Genomic DNA, 20,596 nt, shown 5'->3' with positions numbered 1-20,596 from the left:
ACCCAGTTAGCATTGCAGTGTTAGCACACCTGGAAACATAAACAGCTGCCTTTGGTTTGGTTTAGCTGGTCTTCATCTTCGGAAACGTGGAGGAAGGTGAATCTGGAAATCTCTAGGAAGACGTTGTTATATTTTGTCAGATCACTTTCCTCCCACATGAAGAAACTCCTGAAATCTGTCATTAAAAAGGTTAAATATATTAATTTTAGCTGCTGGTGGAGTATGACTCCACACAAGGCTTTTGTTAAGTCTCCTACAGACAGGAAAACACCCAACCCTCCACATGTGCTCACACTCATGTGTTCATCCACTCATGGTTTTTCCAGAATTTCTATAAAACTACAACATTAAGCTGCTGCCACTTCAGTTGTTCAAAAATATCCAAAATGAAAAGTTGTCACAACTCAAACCACCCAAGTTTCTTAGATCTTTATTGACTTTCCTGTTGTTCTGTCTGCTGGTTGATCTAATAATTCTGTAAAATAGATCATTTATAATCAAAAATCAAGACGGTTTAGGCTTATTTGGAGGAATGTATGTATATATTTGAATCTGTATGATTCTGACTGTGGATTAGAGAAAATTTACCATAAATTAAAAACAAAGCAAACAGTTTTAGTTGTTTGCATATAAATTAGGGGTGGGAATTTTTTTTTTACTAACTCACGATTTGATTAAAATTCGTGATGATTTCTGCTTTAATCGGTTGGAAAGGTTCCTCATGATCTGCTTTGCAAGGCAGAATGACAAACTGAGACGTTAAGGTGTCACGTTTATTACATTTTAAATATTACGCCATGTTTAGCTGGAATTACTCCGTCCCTGCATCCTCCATTTTGTTGTAACGAAGTGTCACGTAGAGAGCGCTTCGCCCCATGAACAACAACGTTGCATTTTCCATCCACAACTTTTTAGTCATTTTACAGCATTTGTAATTGTAAAAAATGTGCGTAATTTGTCACCAAATCGGAAAAACACTTCGTATTAATATCTCCTGCGGATACAAACACCAGAGAGCGAACTATTGATGTCGCTCTCCAATCGTATTTCTGTGAAGACATTCAGGGATTTTCTTTTCTTTTGCGCTGTAATAATGTAATCAGTGACATCTTGGATAATTAACGGCTCTCTGCTGAGGTTTTTCCATATAATATGTCGTTAGTGAGATATTTTAAGTTTTATATCTTTTTCTTTAGGATACAAATGCACCACAAACTCTCTTTCCATTCCTAAAAGTTCCTAAAACATAAACAAAAACTTTCTGTAAGAAGAAAAGAAAAAGTAAAAATACATTCAAACTATTTGGACTATTTTTGGGATATTTTCATGGTGTAATAAAGTTTCCTGGCAGTTTTAATTGCTTTTTTTTTTGTGTATTTAGTCTGAATGGTTAATAAAGGGACATTTTCATATGCATCTCACACAAACAAAAACATGAAGTTAACATCTCGGCTTTCAACCAGTTTCTGCACCAAAGAGTTAAGAATGTATAAACACGTTTTCAGTGAGGCTTTTTAAATGTGAACATGTCATTTTAAATAGATATTTGCTGTTGTTATGGCTGTATGCAAAATAAACAGGGGTGTAATTACTGACTTATTGCGAGGTATCGCATGTTTTGTGCATTTCTGCTTAAAACATGGCAACAAACTTCTGACCCATCGCAACACGGCGTACTGAGCTCCTGACTCTGTGACGTAGCTCTGCTTCGCTGTAGCTTAGCTCCAATGTGTTTCCAAGGTGATCAATCTTCATTTTACAGTTTTTTTGCACAGTAAAGCTCATGTGCACTTCTGTTTTTCTGGGAATTTGGTAAAAACCAAAAAGTCCAAATGTTTCCCTTAAACGGAGAAGGGACCCGCCGAAACCCCGAATTTTGCAAGCTCCCCCCCCCAAGCCTTCCGTCTCCATGGCGACGTGAGAACGTTGCCTCAGACAGCGGATTTATTTCACTGTAAAAATTTCTACACTGATTTTAGGACGTTTTTAATCGATTCTGAATGAACGTAGAGTTGAACTCGTGTCTGTGTTTGTCCTGCCTTCGTTTTGAAAGCTGCTGACAGCTGTTATTTGTATTTCTCGTTCGCGCTGCCCTCAGATGTCGTCCCTGATGTCCAAATGTCGGGTTGACGGCTGCAAAATACAGAGGAACTGGGTAATTACTGGCTGTGCACTGAAAGAAGAGGATTTGTCGAGCACTCGCTCCAGAACTAATGGCACCCTGAGTGCCGCTTCGCCTCTCAGCACCTCTTTCCTGTTTCAAGTGAAACCTTTACTTATTTGCTCGTCTTTCCCAGGTAATCCAGGTAACACTCAGCACAAGGTGTGAAGCTCTGCAAATTACAGGACTCTACTGTATATACATGTTTTCTATTCAGTTCTGCAGATCTGTGTTGACTGATCTGAGTTTTTACTTTGTTTCGTCCATCTTTGTGGTATTTTGTGTTTGTCTGACTCCTCCTTCATAAACCTAACCGTTTTAACTCCACCTTGTTTCTTCACTCGTTATTCGCAGCATTAGAATCTGAAATTACATTTATAGTTCGATAAATTAAACACAGAATTCTGCAGCACATCTACATGTTAAGCTTTTCAAAGTCAAGCTAGCATAACTTTGACTTCCCTCTCCCACGATATATATATATTTTTTAATTAAAACTATTTTTCTGGCTTTATTAGTTGTCATAGTAGCAAAGCTTTGCGTCCCTTCTTCTTTTACATAGCATGCTTACATTCAAGATGCTGCACCTTATTTTGACAACGTGGCAGCTAAAACCAGTGCTAGTCATTGTCAGCGAGCCACTTTTTGCGCTCCAGCAGGGAGATGCGGGGTCGGATCTCGTGCGAATGACGTCACATTGCCAGGGGTCTATAGAAACACAAGTTTTATCGGAATTGGTAAGTTTCCATTAAGCAAATTTATTTTCATAATTTGCGCAATTCTATGGCTAATGGAAACCCAGCTGGTGTTTTCTTGTCTTGGTCAACATAAATCAGGAATGGAAAACGAGTTGACTGGACATTACTGGCTAGCAGGTGTTGCAGAAGTTAAAGATCTTTCTCTCCAGTTTCTGCGGCGAAAACTAGAGAATTCATTAGACGTAAAGCAGGGCACACTTTTCCTCCGGGTGGTCAGCTCGTCTGCTGCCTTCAGTCTGGATGGGAGCTGGTTTCCATGACCACCAGGTGCAGATTATTCCCCCACAAAGCAGCGTTTGGCTGAAGCGGGGGAAACCGGATCTGTGTACCTGGCACTTTGTCCCGGTCTCCAGCTTCAGGTCGTGTTCACTAGTCTTCTTTGACAGCCTGCTGAACACAAAGGGACATGAAACCAGAGACCCTCTCCCCCCACCCCACCAACTCCAACCTTCACTCCATATTTTCCTTCTCCGGTTCTAGGAAATGTATACCATCGGCTTTTCACTCTCCATGATTTATGGCCAATGCCAACACTATAGACCGCTTTATGTCTCTACTGGTGATGTGATCCTTTTAGTATTATCAAAAAGATGCAAACGGCGTTAAACCCAAGCACCAGCTACCACCCATTTCCCCTTTTTAATGAATGAATAGACCATTCAGCATTTCACGAGGCCCCTCTCGGGAATGCCATTGTGCATTTTGAACCTCACTTTGCAGTTATATCCCTCTTTTTTTGCTCTCCACGTCTGCTTATCTTCTGATTGACTCTCATGATGTGTGTGCAGCTTTTCAGGGCATCCTTGAATTCCACTCATTCACCCGTCCTTCAACAGCGGCCGTCCCGTCTCTGGAGGCACTTACCCTCACAAATCTCACACCATGGGGGTGTGAACTGAGGAGAATCCTATGGGACAGGGAGATTACCACCAAGGCCACAGATCTTGTGACAAAAGAGGGATTTTGCTGAGTCCGAGACTTTGGATTGAGTTTTTTTCACCGTAAGCATCAGAAGGCTGGAAGGGAAGCCTCCAGGTGCGTTTGGTTTGGACGAGTTAAGCTTTAAAAGCCAAAGAACGGAGAAAAGACTCCAGCAGGGCCTCTAGACGTCGCTGCTTGCGTCTTGTTTTACACAAAACAAATAATTTGGTTCCTTATAGCTGTGAAATGTGAATCGGGAGCTTGAGGACAGTTAAAATCAATTCACTGACGTCATCGCGTGATGAAGATGCGTCACTTTGCTTCCCTTTTCGACATCAAGCCCAAGTTGAACGATTTCATACAGAGTTTTGTGCCAGCTGTTGTCTGATTGGTCAGAAGTTTGTTGCCAAGTTGCGATGGTGGTATTTCACTTCAACTAATCCATTTTTGTATTTGCAGGCATCGTAAATACGGAACGTTTGTCTGACGCGGGGAGGAATTATGTACATTGTCTAAGATTCCTCAGGAAATAACTACAAAGACTATCAAATGGCCAAAAACTCCTGAATGGAAATTACAACGTTGGCGTCCATGGAGGAGTTTGCAGAAAGGTGGCGCTCGCTATGCGACACTTCGCCAAAACAAAGCGGAGGATGCAGGGAGGGAGTAATTCCAACTAAACATGGATTAATATTTAAAATTTAATAAATATGAAACTTTACTGTCTCGATTTGTCATTCTGCCCTACAAAGCGGACTGGAGGAGATCACGAGGATTCACACTGAGATTAAAGCAGAAATCAAAATTGATTTTGAATCAAATTCTGGCCCCAGAAATTGGAATCGAATTGTGAGAAAGTAAAAGATTCCCACTCTGCTATGTTTACATTTCACTGCTAAAAGTACAACTCTTTGCACTCTTTCCTGTTTTTCCCAAGGTGGAGTGTTTCTTCAACACAAACAGCAAACACTGTCTGCTCTGGTTTTGGCATTTCGCTTAAATCCTCGGCTTCTTTAACCGGTTCTTTAGCCGCAGGCGACATGAATACTTTTTACAGTCGAATTATGTGCACTTGTACAATTTCCTCTACATAACTACAAAGACGGATGAAAATTGCTACGTCCACAGAGGAGCCCGTCTCTGTAGCGCTTCGTTGGAGCAAAACAGTGGGAATGAGTGTGCCGAACACCGAAGTTGGTGTTGTGTGAGAGGTACGGCGACCACATGACTGCGTGTCGACTGCTCGGGTTTGGATGAAGTATGGGAAAGACTGAAGGCTCCCACATTTCTCCTTCTTTTCCTCTAATCCAAATGGATACCAGCAAGTTAGATGGGTTTGTTGGGAGTCCAACCCCGTTTCTTCACCACAGTTCAGCTTAGCTTCACCAGGTTATTAAACGCTGCACAGGCGGAGCGCTGGGCGCCTGAATGGTTATGCTTCATACCCTCTGACATTGTTCTGGTCCAGGTGGTTCAGTGCCATCAGAATTAGAGACGGGAAAGATTGTAGACTGTAAACATTTAGAGGTGCTTTAAAAGATTTGTAAGGCTTTTGGTCCAGACAGTGCCATTATTGGCAGGTTATCAGACATAGATAACCTGAGTAAACCCAAGAAGCAGTTTTCAAATGACAAAAAGCTTTTTAGGTCACAAATTAACTGTGATTGAGCCATTTCATGTAAGAGGTTTAGCCAGACTTCGGTTGCTTAATACCTGAACTGCAGATGTCAGAAACTATTGAAATAGTACATCTGATGAATGAAAGATTTCTAAAACAACATGTTATCTAAAAAGATCCCATCAAAAACAGCAGAAAAAACAAAGTCAATAGCTGAATTTCCATTGACCTTAAAATTGCTCAAATTGGAAATACGAAAATGGAAATACGGCATTTTTGAAAAAAGCTTTTGCACTAGAATGAGGTGTTTTTACAGCTGTGTCAAAATTTGTGTATTTCACAAAACACTTTTGAGTCGCATCAACAAACGGATGTTACTACTGGCAGAAACTACAAAGAAGATAACAAGAACAGATCAGAGGTTGTTTTAATCTCTTATCGCCTGAACAAATTAGATTTTAATCACGTTTCTTATTTAGAAATACCACATTTGTTAAATTGTGTTTTTTCAAAATTTTTAATGGAATACCAAAAAAGTTTGCACACATTTGAAATGGAAATTCAATAATTATATAAATTTGAATCCACCTTAAATATTAATGACATATGAAAACAAGTATTCAGTGTCAGTTTGGGACCAGCTCAATGTTACCGGGCTATAGAAGAGGAGACTCCATGTGTTCAAGGGAAACTGATTTATCACAGTTGATGACTATCAGAAATCCAGCAGGAGAACGTCCAGTCCAATGTGGCCTAGCCAAAGCCTGGACTTCAATCCAGTTAAGATGCTGTAGTTTGATGTTAAACAACACTTGGCTGGTCCACTCATCGTTGTCCTCTCCATGAGTATATGGTGTCCAGGGTTTGTAGCGTGACCGTTAGCTTGCGCTGTTTGGTTTCCTCCTGACATGTTGCTGAGCGTCACGGTGAAATATCTACTTTGGTCTGATGTGGCCAAACGTCGTCATTCCAGAAGTCGTGTTTTATTCAGATGCAGCCATAAATCACCTGATCCTGTTGGCTTTAGAGACACGACTTTCCAAATAGCCATACCTGTTCAGTGTTTGTCTAATTGTCCTGTCATGAACTTTAACCTTTAACCTGCTAACTGAAGCTTGTAAAGTCTGAGACGGAGCTCTTTTCTTTTCTTTTTTGGTCCACTGGCAGCTTTCTGAACCGTTTTCCTCTTGGGAATAATCTTTCTCTCTGAGTGATGATGGACTTTAGACAGATTGAAACTGATTTTATTTTCCAGATCAGTTTTTGTTTATTAACAACACCTAACACTGACATTAAGCTGGATAAAAACTAAGCACAGTTTTAGTTGCATTAGCGAAACTATTGTTTACGATTGGTGTTTCAGGGTTAGCTTTGCCCACCACATCAGTCTTGCAGGTGTATGTTGGCGTCACTGACGGCTGTTTCATTATTAATATTTCAGCTTTCATCTACATACATCACCACATATCTAATACATTTTACAGCCTTTCTATTTATTTCTGCTCGGATTTGTTGCTTGTTTCTAAAACAAAAACTCAAGTGTTTTTCATTTCTCATGCCTCATTTGTGGGAAGAAATATCCAGCGATTGCACATTTCAGTCTGCATTTCCTGGTAGCTTAAAGGCTTTCCGCCCCCACAGCAGAAATTAGCAAGTATTAGTGGAAAAATGCCTAAAAGGAGGCCAGGATTGCAAAAGTTGGTGAGGCTTCAGTAGGATTAAGCCGTTGGGCTCTGCTGAGCTGCAGGCTCCAGGAAAAAGGAAAAGGTCACTCTTTTCTTCATCAACACATTTAGTTGCAGCTGTAAAACTGACAGCAGTACAGATGACCTAATTATCTATTCTTTCATCTCTTATGTTGCTTTTAAATCCATTTTTAAAAACCAGTCAGACTCATTACTCTCTCCAGCTTAATCCCAATCACATGGACTATAAACGGCGTTGCTTTGCCGAGGCTGAAGCGGAGTTAGACCGTGACCTCTGCCATTTTTTTTTTTTTTTGAGCTGAAGTGGGCAGTCTGGGAACAATAACCGCTGGCACCCTGGGATCTGCTAATTGAGGGACCTGATATTGTCTGGCGGATGAAAGCCTTCTTTGTGGTATCTCCCGATCTGCTGTATCACCCCGCGGCCGCCGATAGCCGCGGTAGCCATGACGCCATCCCCCTCCAAGCGCCGTCTGCATTCTTTGTCAGGGATTTAAGTGTCAATTGAAGGTGAAGTGTAATATTTCCAAAACGACTGGAGGAATGTTCCAGTTGGACGTAAAGATTTGCTCTTGAACATGACTGAAAGATGAGTTCTGCAGCAGGAACGGAGAGAGATCAATCTTTGTTTGAATGCATACGCAGGTGCGCAGGTAGCAGCATTTTCCCCCTGATTACAAAGTCCAAGGCCTGTAAAGGCAGGCAGAGGTTTTACATGAAGCGCGTGAAGAAATGATTTATTGAAAAGGGGAAAATCTGGAGAGAGACTCAGAAAAGGGCTCTTCTGTTGAAATGTTAAAACATATCAGGGGTTTATTGCTGGGAGTGAAAGTTTTCTTCAAATTCAGTTTTCACTTTTTAAAACCCTTTTTAATTTTTAAAATTCTGTGTTAAAATTCAGAAAACAATACAAGAAAATTGTCTTTGGATGCTTCCTGAAAGGGGCAGCTTCATTTAAAATCGACTGTTTTTAGTTTTCATCATGTTATAATGTCATTCCCTCAAAACAGCGTAGGACGCCTACAGCAAGTTAAACCAAACATGTTTAAAAACGGCTGTAAAGCCGCTTCATTTACCTCTGAAGTTTGAACTTGGGTCTTGGTTTGACATCAGTTCTGCTTCTTATCACACTTTCTCTCTTTTTAACCGTTTAAATGAAGAAAGAAACAGAAACAAAACAAAATGGAAAAAAATTAATTACATTAAAATGTGAATTATAACAGTAAACATTACATTAAAATGAAAATTCAACTTTGTAGTTGAAGTTGGCGTGGTAGCATTAGCTTCCACTAAATGCTGTTGGATTAGCATGTTAGCATTAGCATTCACTCATTAGCACAGATAACAATTTTAGCAAACTCCATGTACTTGTGATGATTATTAATAATCTCTATTAATGAAGCTGCTTCAGTAGCTAAAACTTTTCTCTTTAGTTAAAATCTGTGTTTGGAAACAGCCATTTCTGAGCTAAGCTAAGCTAAGCTTGATCCAGACTCTCTTCTGGTAATTTCTCTCTCATCCAGTGGATAAAAACCAACTTCTTCCAGGAAACCTGCAGCTGTTTAAGACGTTGTGGCTGTGCAGCGCATCTCCTTTGAGTGTTTGATACAAGCAGGGATAAATATTTAACATCCTTTTTAAGTGTTTAGCATGAGGCTGTTAGGTGGTCAGCGTCCTGTGTAAGCCACAAGGGAATCCTAAGAATGCCCTGGAGGACAGAGGCTGGTCTCTGTTTTAATAAATAAAGTCCTGGAGTTCTGTTACTTGGTCCGAAGCCTCCGGCTATTATTGGTTTTTCTCCTTAGCTTTCAGAACGGCACCTTGTAGCTCAGCCGCTGCAGATTTAAGCACCTGTAATGACTCTGCTGTTAGATTGACTAGATTAAGAAACACTCAGAAGCTCCCTGTGAATTACACCCGAGGGCATCCATGTCTGCTAAACATCTGAGTCAGGTTGTGGCTTTTAAATGGATCATATTGTTTCTCTGACGCGTCTTTGTCTAATTATGCTCCTCCAACGTGGCTCATTTAGAGAAAAATGCTCATTAAATCTGAAAAACCACTTGCAGGTATTGGCTGGTCCCAAATTAGCCGCTTGCTGTTTTGTTCTGGAGAGACAGAGGTTTGGACTTGTCTCATCTGCTTCTTAAACTTTTGCTGTTTGTGCATTAAAACCTCTCAACAGATTGGGTTAGTCACTACCTCTTTCTTTGTTTCACCGGGGTTTGTTTAGACGATAAAATCTGACAAGTCCTTACGAGTTTTTCACATTGATTTGAGCAGGAAAAGACATAAAATATTTTAAAATAAACCGATGTCTTGACTGCAGCTCCTCCAGCAAAGGATAATTTGCTGGTTCAGCATTTAGAAGTTAAAATTTAAGATTAACAATACAAAGAAACATCAAAAACTACAATTAAGTCATTAAACTTAAATATTTGTCTCAGTATAAGCCAGAGAAATAATTCGATTGATTGTGGGCGAATCCAAATCTGGGCTCTTTTATTGAGAAAGATGATCGTCCAAATCATGAATTTGAAAACTTTGTGTTTTAAATTATCGACTGTTTCTCATTAGTTTCAGCTGAACGACATGCTGCTGTAGCGCTTTCACATTGTTTGTTTGCTTCTTTTGCTAATTTTGAAACATTTCTTCCAGTGGAGAGAACATTTTCCCCAATCGGCTAATACGCTAACGACAGAGCTAATTTTTCACTTAGCACTTTAGCTAACTTTGAAAATGTTTAGCATACTTAGCTTCCCCTAAATCAGTTTTTCCAGATAAATGCTAAAAGCTCTGATTTTGTATCTGTTTTGTCAACTTTCAGTTGAATAAACTGATTTTTTCCTCCCTCACATTTAGCTTCCCCTAAGCTAATTTTTTTTTTTCAGAATAACTTTTAAAGCATTAATATACTTGGCCATAAACTTTCAGTTGAATAAAGTTTGACGTTTGTGTTGAAGTTTTGGTTTGTGCAAGTAGACATTTATCTTCATGCTCTTATTTTGAAGTAGGTGCAGACTGTTTACACAGCATTTCCTGTCCTAAAGTTCTCTATCTTTTCCCCCAATAACTTTAAAACAAGAAACATTCAGGAACTAAATAAAACAAACAGTAGAGGACAAGATGTAAATACAATATCTAAGAGCAGAACGGCAGAAAAGCACCTTTGGCTAAGCTGTTTGTATCTCATGTTTTCTTTTTAGACTGAAATAAGTTTGCAGCTCTCATATTGTGAATAACCACTAATCAGACCTACACGCCACCCCCGTCCCACACAAACTAAGCTTTAAAGTTGATTTCCTGACATTATTGGACAGCTTCTAATGCAGCACTGTGATGAAAAAGCAACAAAGGCTGCAAGACAAACAAAGGAAAGCAGGGTTTTACCTGTCAGAGTCTCATTTAGCCACACAACCTAACTGAGTCATTTTACAGGCTGCAACTCGCTCTTAAAGCCACTGCAGAGACCTCAGCATGTTAAAGCACTTTGCTGTTTGAGGTATGCATCTGCAGGAGCCTCCCTCCAGCTGCAGAAAGCAGCATTAAGCCGTATAGCCTCAGAGTTTTCTAATAAACACGGTTGCTAATGTCTTTAACTACCTTTGTGTTGAGGAGGGAAGTGCACAGAAACTGTTGGCAGCGCTGACATGATGGATTATTTCATTTTGCTTCTCTTTAACCTTCAACTTCATGTTTAACCTGAGGGCAAGTCAAGTCAAACCTCCCCTGCTGCAGGGCCGCGTTAAGCTAGCAAAAACCCTGGCTGCTCTCCAAGCGTCACTACATCACGGCAGGTTCACTACGGGAGGTGAAGCGTCCACAGGCTACAAATTATGCCTTGATAAACTCAGCAGGCAGCTAACAGGCTGCAGTTTTCCTACGTCTTTACTGGACAAAACAGCTACACAAATCAGCGCTTAACATTTATCTGGAAGAGTTAGCTTAACAGAAGCTAAGTACGCTAAACAATTTCAAATTAGCAGAAGCACTGAAGTGTGATGTGAAAAATTAGTTCTGCCTTTAGCGCATACTAAACAAAAATGTGAAAGCAAAATAGCGTTTAGCTGAAGCTAATGCTAAAGAACATGAAGGAGGAAACAGCTGATTGTTGATGTTTGAATTTATTTAAATAAATTTTAGCCTGAAACCTGTGCTTTAGAATTTATCTGCAAAAATTTTGTGGACAGAAGCTAAGTGTGCTAAACAATTTCAAACTTATTAAAAATGCTAACGTGATAAGAAAAGCGGAAGTGTGGCCTCTGCTGGAAGTAACATTTTCAAAATTAGGAAAAGCACGAAACAAAAATGTGAAACTGAGATAGCAAAATGGTGTTTATGTGAAGCTAATGCTAAGCAGTTGGTCGTTATTTAACTGAAAGTTTACAAAACAACCAACTTAATCAACACTTCAGAATGTGAACAGAAAATGAATTTAGGGGAAGTTAAGTATGCTAAATGTTTTCAAAGTTACCAGAACGCAAAACAAAACATTAGCTTTGTTACTAGTGGATTAGCGGAAGAGTTAGCGCCGCTGGTTAAAGGCGTCCCGGCTGTGCAAACCTCCACCAGCCCTGCAGAGATATCCAGTTACCTGCTGAGGTAACCAGGTCTGATCTGACCTAAAAACCTGCAAAGTTGGAAAGTTTCCTTCTTCTTGCAGTTGAAATGTTTCAGTCTTTTGCTTTTTTTAAGCTCACAGACGGACGACACCATCGCTGCTACGGACTGCACCTTTAAGGGTTTCATTTTCTTTTCAGAGTAAATCACGAAGCTGCTGGGGCCTCCGAGGGTCGCTGCAGGGTGAGAGCAAACCAACAAGCCGTTTTAACCAGTGGTGGACACATGTCCGCTAGTAGCAGAGCTAATGCTTCATTTAGCGCTTCTGCTAACTTTCAGAGTCATACTTAGCTTGGGCTATCAGTTTAGCATTAGCTTCCTCATAATACTGTTAGTAAAGCATTTCAGCATTAGCAGACCTGATATTTAGTCAGTACTATCAGTGCAGTGAACTTTAGTGCCCACCACTGGTTTTTACGTTATAAGGAAATCCAAAATTTGTTTGGATGAGATAAAAAAATAATTATGAGATTTATTTCTTTTTAAAACCAAAATATCTTCTTTTTTAGAAAAGAAAGGTGGTAGCAGTAAATCAGCAACAGCTGTTGGGGTTTTAAGAAGAAACCGGGTGAGAAGTAGAGTCAGAGGAAACCCCTTTATGCCTTTCTAAGAAGTCATATTTTATATCCCGTTATGAAAAGATACATTCCTGAATTTATTTCCAAGGTCTGGCAGTTAAACACTTGTGTAGGTTTTAACAGATGACCATGAGAACATTTACTTCATCCTCAGATGTAGGAGGCGTCCAGTTTCATTAGCTGCCCTGAAGCCATTTTCCCATCCGTTTCTGCATTTTATCTCCTCTGACTTCATAAACTCCAGCCTCTGAATGCCCTTCCTGTAACAATTTGTAGCTGTCCAGGCTTATGTACTTTCTGTTGTTGAATGGCGCATTGTTTGTCTGGAAGGAGAACGAGGCCACACACATACAAACATCCACTCCTCCTCTTCCTCCTCCTTCCAACAGGAACCTGCGTGTGTGTGCAGCTCCAAGCTGAAACTTTCTGGATCTCCGTCCCGTTTCTGAGTGACACGCACAGGGAAATCTCCCTGGTGAAAAGTCTGCGCTCAGGGGGAATGCCTGAGCGCAGACAAAAGCGGCGTATCCTCACTTAGCTCCTCCACCCATTGCGGCTAAACGCAGCAGGACGGCGGTGGAGAGCTCCTCGGTTCGGTTCGGTTCAGACTGCAGGAATATCCATGAAGCTGAAAGATTTCTGTTGTCTCCATTTGGTGCTCATTCCGATGAGACTTGGGTTAGGACGATAGAAACGTCACAAACTGACGGTTAGAGCCTCATTCTTGCTTCAGACTCTGGAGGTTTCCAGACTTTAGTTTCTGCTCAGCTCTCTGAAGGTCCCACCAAAGCATTTCAATCACATAGAGGTCTGAACTTTGACTAGGCCATTGCAGGACCTTGATTCTGCTGTGTTTGATGGCGATGTTGGACAGATGGACTGACAGTAGAATACTTTGGTCTCTAGAAGAGATCATTACTTGAACTGTTTTCTAAACTTTCAGTTGAATAAAGTTCAACATCTGTGATGAAGTTTTGGTTATCAACTGTTAAGAATCTGTAAAGTAGTGAGCCATTTATATTCATGCTCTTATTTTGAAGGGAGTGAAGAGTGTTTGCACAGCAGTTCTGCTTCCTGTCCTCATGTTCTCTCTCTGTTTTCCTCAATAACTTTATTTCAATCTAGAAACAAACAAAATAAAGCAGAAAGTAGAGAACAACAAATATCATAAATACAATATGTAAATATGTACAATATGTTTGTGATTAGAGTTTTAGGGTTAGCACAACTAGTACGATGGTACTAGTCAATCAGCTGAGTTGTTTCTGCTGATTCATAATTAGAAAATATTTTAAACGGGGAAAAATCAATACTTTTAACTTAACCTGCTGAACCAACTTGTATTTAATCCTACATTGCAGTTTATATTTTGTTTATAGGACCAAACATCCCTTAATTACTCCAAAGTTTTACTGAATGTAATAAAAATGCGTGAATATGAGTGGAGTGAACTCATTTTGTCTGAGGTGAGCGAGTTCAGGCATCTCTAAGGCTTTGACACTAAAAACACAAACATCATAACAGAGAGTATATCAGTGTCAGAATCAGAGCCAAGTATTTGCTCAATGAAGCTGCAGTGAAAAGCAGCCGCTGCTCAAACACAGAGCTTTTCTTCTTCTGCTGCCGCTAAATGACACCAGGGCAAATAATGCGACACATTGAGACGAGTTCTGTCAGATCTTTGATGTGGAGGATGAAAGGTCTCTGGTGTGCAAGAGACGGTAATCTGAAGAAAACCAGACCAAATATATCAGAAACATATTTATCTTTATCCAAAACAGCAAAATCAAAGGGCTCTTATGGTGAAAACTTCTCATTTGGCACGTTTTCATACTTCCATTTGGATCTCAATTGATTATAAAAACAACCCAACGGTTTAAACAAATCCACCCAGTCGCTTTTTGGAAATTATTAAATGATTTTGGTGTCAGAAAAATGAGTCATTTCAAAAACCTTCCAGATGTTAAGTTACATTCAGTGTTACCTAGCAACCCAACCAATGCCCAGGGCCGTTACCTAGCAACCCACCAATGCCCAGGGCCGTTACCTAGCAACCCAAGCCACGCCCAGGGCCGTTACTTAGCAACCAAAGCCACGCCCAGGGCTGTTACCTAGCAACCCAAGCCATGCCCAGGGCCGTTACCTAGCAACCCAAGCCATGCCTAGGGCTGTTACCTAGCAACCCAACCAATGCCCAGGGCCGTTACCTAGCAACCAAAGCCACACCCAGGGCCGTTACCGAGCAACCCAACCAATGCCCAGGGCCGTTACCTAGCAACCTAAGCCACGGCCAGGGCCGTTACCTAGCAACCAAAGCCACACCCAGGGCCGTTACTGAGCAACCCAAACCACGCCCAGTGCCGTTACCTAGCAACCCAAGCAGAACTCCAGCATGTTTGGTCATCTAGTTTTACTGCTGCCTGTGCTGAACAATGGCTGCTGCACTGCAAAAACACAAAAACTTGTCAAGTAGTTTTGGTCGAGTTTCTAGTACAAATATCTTAATACATTTGAAATAAGATAAAACTAACTTACAAATAACTTGTCAGCAAGAAATAGGAGATTTATTCAAGTCAATAATTTCTTAATATTTGTGAAAAAAGTACAAGTTCCACTGGCATATTATTTTCATTATTAACTGGTACTTTGCCCATTAATATTAAAGAATTATTACGAAACAAACTCCTATATTTTGTTGAAAAGTTATTTGTAATGTATTTTTTGTTTTATTGTGTACTAAAACATTTAGAAACTGGAGCAAAACACTTGGTATAAGCTTGTGCTTTTGCAGTGAAGTGCTTTGTCATTGACTCGCTGCACAGAAACCACTTGCTGCATTCTTGGTGTTTGCGCAGCAGGCTTGACTTTTGCTTGTCAAAGATGTGTGTTTGTATAATTGTACATCTGTTTGCAGCCGTTTTCACATGTGAGTGTAAACGTCGAGTTGGGGGCGTGGCCAGCTGCTGTTTATTTGGATTTAAAGTGACAGAGGCCCTAAAACAATTAAAATCTCATTAGCTAAGAATGATATGGAGCGAAAAACGTAGTGAACATGTTTTGTATAGGCCATAGACCTATCCTAACCTGTTCAAGGAAGCATAAGTGACCACCTGTGAAAGCCTAACTTCACTCTTTGCATTTAATGAATTTTACCAAACCGCTATCTGGATTTTTCTGTGGTTTCTTTGGGGAGTTTTAGGAGCAATTTCCCTCAAATAATTACTTGAGCCTCAGAAAATGATTCTGCAGCCGTCTGAATAGCAGCTCAATGCAAAGCAAATCCCTGTTTTAGTGTTTAGGAAGTCAAGGCCCACGTTGACCCGGTGGGATGAATTCAACCACAACCTCTCCCTTTCTCTTTCTGACTGCTGCTCTCCTCCTACACGCCATCATTAAAGGCCAACAGATGTTAGCCGCATCACATGTGGATCGAAATCCCCCCGCCCCCACGCCAGCGTTTTATTATGCACTTCACCACTGCCGTAAATCTCTCCAGGGAATCGAACCGTCGCCTGAGTCTGAATGACCAAACAAACGTTCCCCCCAGGCGCCAAACGTAGCCGCTGCTCTTCTTTCACATGCAGGAGATTCGGGTATCGGGAATCCTGAACCAACATGATCGGAATGCCGTTTTTCCCTGCTTTGTCCCGTCTCTGTTTGACATATTTTTTGTTCTTTCGGGATAATTTGACCTGGAATGTTTTCACGTCAGGCTTCAGAGCTCATGGGCAGCAGCTGCTCAGGTAGGAGAGTGAAATCAGTAATCAGACATCAGAGGTTTGGGTTGTGGAAATTTGATTTCTTTTTCTGATGCATTTCTGCAGCTAAAATCAAAAACTAAAATCTTAAACTTTTACACCTTTTACTATGCCACATGCTACAATCATAAACTTCTGTTTATTTTTTTAAGAAATTGTAATCTATGATGCTCCTAAATAAAATCCCAGCTCTATGTTGTTGGATAACCATTAGCTCCAAGTTATCAGGGCTCGTATTCCCCAACAATCCTGTTTTCCCACCTGATTATTGGTTCAATTGGGAGCAACACCGCAAAATTTGTTACATTTCGAGCTGCTGTGGTTCTCTCTCTCTGCTCTGAGTCAAACCAACCAAACCCTTTTAAAAACCTGTTCCCTTCCTGGCCTGAGGGGGCGCTGCACCAAGGACCAATGTAGGGAACAACACAAAAATATCTCAAGAAGACACTGAGTGCAGCTTCCTTCTTCACCAAATGGAAATAAAAATTGTGTGGCGTCAGATTTAAGCGGTTGTAGATCGCTTCAAAAGCAGGAAGTGAACTACAGCCCAAAGCATTCTGGGTAAATGCAACCAAAACAAACATGAGATTCTAGTGCTAGTGGGACAAATGTCTCATGATCGCTTGCCAAAGACAAAAGATAAATCCTCAAACCACTAAAATCTGACTGCACTCTATTTTTGTTTCCATTTCGTGAAGAAGGAAGTTGCGCTCAGTGTCTTCAAATGTTTTTCTGTCGTTTCCATCAGTAGTTCTAGGTGCAGCGCCCCCACAGGCCAGGAGGGGAAGAGGTTGCTCAAAGGGTTTGGTTGGTTTGGTACAAACCATTACTGAAAATGTTACGAATGTTGCAAATTTGTTCCCCAAACAAACCGAGTCTACCAGACTATCAGGTGGGAGAACAGCCTTAAACACACATAATTCTGATAAATGGAAGACAATTTTAAGAAAGGAAACAAAATCCGGAGCTTGGAGTTAAGAACAGATTCATTAAATTAGTCTTCATGTCAAAACGTGCTTCTGAATGATCATAGATGTGGTGACACTTAAGTATGGAAACAAAAGGAAAAACAAAAAGCCAGAGCCAGACCTCTGTCTCCATGAAACTGATGTGAAAAGCAGACCTGGGGCTCATTAAGGTGAAGCAGCCACAGACATTACCTTGATGTTCATGATGATGTGCTGTCTGATAATTGATGACTCAGCAGCATTCAGGTTTGCCTGTATCGTCTTGTCGATTCGGAAGCATGGAGGCTTTCATCTGCAGCTTTTCCAGCGTTTACAGTCGGATTATGAATAAGAATTTCCAGAGTTTTTATTCCAGGGAATAGACGGACTTACCTTTGGCATGATGGAGGAAGAAGGAAAAGATGAAGGGTAAATTCTGAGAAATAAGACAAAAAGGCTAATTAGGTTACCAAACAAACAGACGAGTTTCATTACTTTTTAAAAATATTGTGACATTATGATGGGAGGAGACATGAAGCAAGGATCTTGGGTTGAAACTCTTCCATTTCACCCCAATCACTCCATCTTATTGGTGCCTCAGCTGAAACTATGAGGCCTGGACAGCTTTAGGTGTTTTGGCCTACAGGGTCCAGGAAGGTGGACCCTGTAATATCATCATGCTGTTTGTCCTGCATGCTGTTCACACCAGCATAGTAAACACAGAGACCATGGCAGAGAGGATCGGCTCTTACGAGTCCACAGGTTTGGAGGACACGATGATTGATGAGCTCCAGCATCAATCCAGTTCGCCTGCTGCAGGTTTGGTCTAACGGTACGTCCTTCCTCATCTCTCAAATTCCTCGGCTGGTCATCCTGGTCTGGCTGAAAATGTCTGTCTGTGATGGTCGTCACCCAACTGCACCAATGAGAACGGATTTCGGGAGTTTGCCCCGACCACGCAGAACCACGCAGCAGGCAAATGTGACCATCATCCAACCTCTTCACGGCAGTCTGAACGACCTGATTCTCATCTTTCACCGCTCAAAATATTTCAGCCTCTGCCACTTCGAGATATGGAAATAAATTATATCTGACAGTTTTCAAAGCGTCTGCAATCTGAATAGTGAAGCTGCATTTTATCCGACTTTTACATCAGAGACGTGAGACACGCGTCATAATTCTGCAGCAGAAGAAGCCAAACTAGGCATAAAAAATTATAATCATGAAACATGACTGCAGTCTGTCAGTAATTCACATCACAATCCCACCTTTCTTGGTTCTGACTACACATGCAGACAGACCAAAAGTTGGGCTTCCTTTGTCTTAAGATCTTGACGATTCTGTCGGCTCCCATTGATGGAACAATCAATGGGATTCGCCTCGCCTGGAGTTCCCCTCCGTCTGTTCGCAGGTCGGAGAAAACGCTCGCTCCTGACTCATGCTTGCTACAAACCAGCATTACATTTATGCTGTTCTTCTGTGGATGTGGGCTGCTTGGGGATTATTAACTGTTCACTCAGAAGACTGATTGCAGTCACATTTAATCAGTAGTATGAACAACCAGGCAAATAATAATAATAAAAAAATCGTATTTCAGAAAATTAAAAATCTGAATTGAGCGTCCAGACCTGCTCAGGCCGTGACGTCCTGGATGAGCCGCTGATGAACTCTAGGCCTCTGCGCTGTTCGATGGTTCTCACTGGTTCGGTGGCGTCCCAAAGCCTTAAAAATGTCTCTGAAACACTTTCCAGATTTTAGTAGAGATGTTTCTCATCTGTTCTTGAGGTTCTTCACTTTGAGTCATGAATCACATGAATTGCTTTTTGGGATCAGATTGAATTGATTGCCTAGTGGTGACCAAAGAAATGGTGGTTAATCAGGAGGTGATCACCGCCTCCCATGGCGTCTGGATCTGTGGTACGGTTGTGTCCTTTCTGTTTCACCGGTTCCTTCATGACTGGATAAAACGGTTCCTTTCACTCGTGTCACTGCAGTAGACCACCGTCAGTCTCTGGACCTAATGACGTTCAAACACATGACCATGTGTTTTGGTTTAGCTGGCAGAAGAAAACAGCTTGGTTGAGGTTGTTTGAAGCACTCAGTGCGTCCAGAAGCCTGCAGTTAATTTTCTGTTTTTAAGCACCAGTTTAGATCACCAGATGACCTTTTCAGTGCAGAAGCGGTTTGAAGCGGTACATTGCTCTTCCCAGAACTGCTGTTACTTTCTAAAGTTTCATGTAGAGACCAAAACCTGCAGCACTTTGATGTCATTTATTGTCCTTTGCTTGTTAAATCAATATTCTGTCTCGCTCTTATGGAGTCCCAAACACAAGCCAGCCTCTCTGTGGCGAACTCAGCGCCTGGAGATCCCCTCCGTCTGTTCGCAGGTCGGAGAAAACGCTCGCTCCTGACTCATGCTTGCTACAAACCAGCACAGCATTGTTTTTGTTCATTTCTGAGTGAGTCACCAGCCAGAAACAAACACGAATCGAGTCTTTATTGGTTGTCCCGCTAGGTCCGTGACACACGGATGAGCTGTGAATTCAAACCTGCTGCACAGCAGAGGAAATGCTGGTGAATACAGTCTGCTTTGCATATTTCTACTGCGCAGATAAAACTAAGAGGTCTCATCTTTCAGTTTATGTTGCAGGAGAGGAAGAAAACCTTAATCAGCTGCAAATGAGTGGTTTGGAGAAACAGCCATGGCCTGTTATCGTTACGGAAACAAACTGAGACCAAATAAACAGTTTGTCTCAGATTCTTTCAACATGGAGCGTGACGAATGTTCCCACATGGTGGCTCATTTCTGTTAAACATCCTGGCATCTTTTCACAGCTTTTCCTTCTAGCGGATGGATGGATGGATGGATAAACAATGGATGAATGGATGGATAAATGATGGATGGATGGATGGATGGATAAACAATGGATGGATGGATGGTTGGTTGGATAAATAAACGATGGATGGATGGATAAATAAACGATGGATGGATGGATGGATGGATGGATGGATGGATAAATAAACCATGGATGGATGGATGGATGGATGGATGGATAAATAAACCATGGATGGATGGTTGGTTGGATAAATAAACAATGGATGGATGGATAAACGATGGATGAATGGATGGATAAATGATGGATGGATGGTTGGATGGATAAACAATGGATGAATGGATGGATAAATGATGGATGGATGGATAAACAATGGATGGATGGATAAATAAACGATGGATGGATGGATGGATGGATGGATGGATGGATAAATAAACGATGGATGGATGGATGGATGGTTGGTTGGATAAATAAACAATGGATGGATGGATAAATAAACGATGGATGGATGGATGGATGGATGGATAAATGATGGATGGATGGATGGATGGATGGATAAACAATGGATGGATGGATGGTTGGTTGGATAAATAAACGATGGATGGATGGATGGATGGTTGGTTGGATAAATAAACGATGGATGGATGGATGGATGGTTGGTTGGATAAATAAACGATGGATGGATGGATGGATAA

The 20,596-nt window shown here is 41.1% G+C and overlaps 1 protein-coding gene and 1 long non-coding RNA gene across 2 annotated transcripts in view; both read left to right on the top strand.

Moving 5' to 3' along the window:
• LOC107836263 (collagen alpha-1(XVIII) chain-like) overlaps positions 1–20,596 on the top strand; it is a 49,196-nt gene that overhangs the window by 5,735 nt on the left and 22,865 nt on the right. The gene's annotated exons all lie outside the window — the stretch shown is intronic.
• The window catches only part of LOC107836268 (uncharacterized), a 20,126-nt gene continuing 1,473 nt past the window's right edge, over positions 1,944–20,596 (top strand). Inside the window, exon 1 of the long non-coding RNA XR_001662146.1 lies at positions 1,944–2,263. This is a non-coding gene — a long non-coding RNA (uncharacterized LOC107836268). The remainder of the gene's footprint in view (positions 2,264–20,596) is intronic.

The sequence above is a fragment of the Poecilia formosa genome, unplaced genomic scaffold, assembly GCF_000485575.1.
Source record: "Poecilia formosa unplaced genomic scaffold, Poecilia_formosa-5.1.2 Scaffold47, whole genome shotgun sequence".
Taxonomy (NCBI): Eukaryota; Metazoa; Chordata; class Actinopteri; order Cyprinodontiformes; family Poeciliidae; genus Poecilia; species Poecilia formosa.
This window is presented reverse-complemented; position numbering and strand designations above follow the sequence as displayed.